The sequence below is a fragment of the Cebus imitator genome, unplaced genomic scaffold (assembly GCF_001604975.1).
Source record: "Cebus imitator isolate Cc_AM_T3 unplaced genomic scaffold, Cebus_imitator-1.0 Scaffold274, whole genome shotgun sequence".
NCBI classification, from domain to species: Eukaryota; Metazoa; Chordata; class Mammalia; order Primates; family Cebidae; genus Cebus; species Cebus imitator.
In genome coordinates, this window is record NW_016107589.1 from 343,562 (window position 1) to 347,169 (window position 3,608).

A 3,608-nucleotide genomic window follows, 5' to 3' on the forward strand; every position below is an offset into this window, starting at 1 on the left:
AATAACTTCAGATTCTCAGCATTTTAATTTTTTTTTCACATCAGATGGGTAATGTGCCACCATCATAACAAGGTTTGAGGAAAGCACATCTCACACACAGGCATGAAAACCCAATCATCCCACTTATGATCTATAAAAGGATCCTAGTTTTCATTTTGAATACCGTAAATACCCATAGCGATAACCACATAAAAAGTCTTAAAGACTTCAGTCATTTTTTGGAGTATAATGGAGTCCTGAGACTGAAAATTTTGAGAATCACTGATTTTTTTGCTTTGTTTTGTTTTTGAGAGAGATGTTGGCTCTATTGCTCAGGCTGGAGGGCAGTGGTGCCATCTCGGCTCGCTGCAACCTCTGCGTCCCGGACTCAAACCATCCTCCCACCTTAGCCTCCTGAGTTGCTGGGACTATAGGCATGCAGCACCACACCCAGATAATTTTTGTATTTTTAAATAGAGACAGCGTTTTGCCTTGCTGCCCAGGCTAGTCTCAAATTTGAGAATTGGCTGATTTTAAAACAGCCATCCACTGGGCACAGTGATTCACACCTGTAATCCCAGCACCTTGGGAGGCCGAGGCGAGCGGATCAACCTGAGGTCAGGAGTTCAAGACCAGCCTGGCCAACATGGTGAAACTCCTCTCTACTAAAAATACAAAAATTAGCCAGATGTGGTGGTGCATGCCTGTAGTCCCAGCTACTCGGGAGGCTGAGGCTAGAGAATCACTTGAACCTGGGAGGTGGAGGTTGCAGTGAGCCAAGATCATGCCACTGCATTCCAGTTCGGGCAACAGAGAGAGATTCCATCTCAAAAACGAAAAACCAAAAAACACCCATCCATTTGTTCTCAGTGATTTAGCATCTCCATGGATAAACAGCTGGAATAAGAAATCTCTCCTAACTTGTAAGTATCTTGAGGGACAAGGAAACATTACAACTCACAAACAGACATAGTATTTCAAGTCTCCAGATATGGACTCCATCAGTTCTAAAAAGGCTCCCACAGAAGGCTCCCATCAGAAAGCTCCCACCGTGTCCTCATTCCAAGCAATGGCTCAAACGATTCAGTGAAACTCAGCATCTTACTTCATCAATGCCACCCTCTCTTCCCACCAGGACATTCTACCTTTGATTTCTCCAGCTGAGACTGGTCAGGGGCAGGGCCACAGGAAGGGACGATGAAGGGGGCAGATAGGGTCAGACCTGTTCTAAAATGCCAGCACATTCAATTTGTTGGGTATTTTGCATGAATTTCCTCTTGAGTTCACAGGCTCCTAACTCAGCAGAATTAAAATGGGATGAAGTAATTAGAGCAGCAGCCTGTGAGGATGTTCTGGGCCTAGCATGCTTAGGGAATGTGGGGCAGGGGCAAAGAAAAAAGAGAAGAGAGCCTTAAGGCAGGAGGTGAGGAAAGAGACGCATCCCAAGGGAAGCGTCCCAAGACGCTCCTTGGGAAAGACTCTCCCAGCTTCCCTAGGTCGCTGGTCAGCAGCTCTCCACTCAGCTCTGCTTCCTGAGAACCTACTCCTGGTCTAGCCCTTCACAATCAGGCTCCAACCTCCTTTTCTAGTCCCCCTTTCAGGCACTTTCACCAGATGCCCCCCACCTCTACCCATGCTAAACTCATCACCCTATCCCTACACTACGGTCCTTTCTGTCTTTGTATCTGCATTTATTACACTGTATTGAAATAATTGCTTATACTTTTTGTTGTTGTTGTTGTTATGGAGTCTCGCTCTGTCTTGCCTAGGCTGGAGCGCAGTGTTGCGATCTCGGCTCACTGCAGCCTCCGCCTCCCAGGTTCAAATAATTCTCCTGTCTCAGCCTCTTGAGTAGCTGGGATTACAGGCATGTGCCACCATATCCGACTAATTTTGCATTTTTAGTAGAGACGAGGTTTTACCATGTTGGCCAGGCTGGTTTCGAACTCCTGACCTCAGGCTTCCCAAAGTGTTGGGATTACAGGCGTGAGCCACTGCACCCAGCCTGCTTACACATTTAACTTTCCTGTGAGACCATTGGTTCCCAACCTCTGGATGTCATGCATGCATGGCATCCTCCTCCCTAAGCAAATCGCCACCTCATCATAAGACTTTCACCCTTTGGTCCCCAGATTGACTCCTACATTAGTTTCAACCCACAAGCTTTAAGTTAAAAGCAGGGTGATGCGGCCTTGTGGGTGTGTCGTAGTTTGAGTTTAGGTGCTAATGCTATGTTGAGAGCATGCGTGTGACTATTTCAGGGGTATAATTTGAAGGGATTGGTTTGTGGATTATTTGTGCCTGGGCCATGGAAACTCTGAGAACCTGGCTAATTTTGATAAAAGCTGGTGACCACATTCAGTTATCCTGTAAAAGAGCCAGAGGCTCCTCTCTGGGGCAGCCTGTTGGTGTTTCACCAGCTTTTCCTGGTGGGTCCATCTGTAGAATTGCTCTCCTTCTCCAACCAGATGGATGAACCCAGGTCTCTTGGGCCTGTAGACTCCTAGAACATCAGACATCTCTGTGATGTCAGAAGGAGGAGCCCTTGTCTGGAAAGGAGATTGCTGAATTCCAAGTCTCTCTCCCTTTGTTTATCTGTCTCTCTCTTCCTCTTTCTCTTTATAGCACTAAGATTTATTAGAATGTGCCTTAATATAGGCACTAGGGCTTGCCTATGGTGTTCTCGATGTATAAAGCCCAGATGTTTTTCTAATTCTTCCTGAGCAATGATACCAGGAAGTTGACAGCCAGATGGACGTTGTACATAGGCTCATTGGCTGTCATCTTGACATGGCCAAGAGTCATGGCCAGACAGAGCCCCTTCTTCATCTGGAACTTGATTTTGGACTTCTCATCAACTTTGGCCATGATGTCTTCACTGTGCGTCACCAGGGAAGGGATCCTCCCTTCCTTATTTAAGCCTGGGCCGAGGATTTGTGGGATCTGCCTGATCAGAGACCCTAAGGCCAAAAAGGCATCATACTTGTTGAGTGTCTTGCTCTTGCTGAATTTCTTCAGCACCTTGATGTTCATGTGGGAGACACCCACAGCCTTGGCTTCATCCCAGTACTGCTGGTCCCCTAGGACACACGCGGAGAACCTGGGCCAGGGAGTAAACTTCAGATGGCAGTGCCCAAGAAGTGTTCATCCTTCTGAGGGTCACAGCTCTTCCAACTGATCTGTAGCTCCACTGTTTCCAAAAGCTACTGGCGCTTGCTCTTGTTCCTGTGCAGGACTTCCCGCACTGCCTCCTACAGGGTTTTGAGAGGCTGCTGCTCTTGGTGCCTTGCACAGGGGTAACAAGAAAACAGCTAATCCTGCCTCTCTTGAGGCCTGGGGCTCTCCCATTTCCTCCCTTCTAGATCTAGGGAGGGTAGGGAGTGGCGTGAGAGCTCGCATTTGTCATGCCTGGTAAATCCATGTTCCCTAATTAAGGTCCACTTTATTTTATTTATTTATTTTTGAGACTGAGTTTCGCTCTTGTTGCCCAGGCTGCAGTGCAATGGTGCAATCTTGACTCGCCACAATCTCTGTCTCCCAGGTTCAAGTGATTCTCCTGCCTTAGCCTCCCAAGCAGCTGGGATTACAGGCATGTACCACCACACCCAGCTAATTTTTTTTTTCTTTTT

The 3,608-nt window shown here is 47.3% G+C and overlaps 1 non-coding gene and 1 pseudogene across 1 annotated transcript; both read right to left on the reverse strand.

Moving 5' to 3' along the window:
• LOC108284295 overlaps positions 1–3,608 on the reverse strand; it is a 19,476-nt pseudogene that overhangs the window by 11,010 nt on the left and 4,858 nt on the right.
• LOC119467284 lies at positions 39–142 on the reverse strand. The gene has a single exon (XR_005195821.1). It is a non-coding gene; the product is annotated as a small nucleolar RNA U13 (small nucleolar RNA).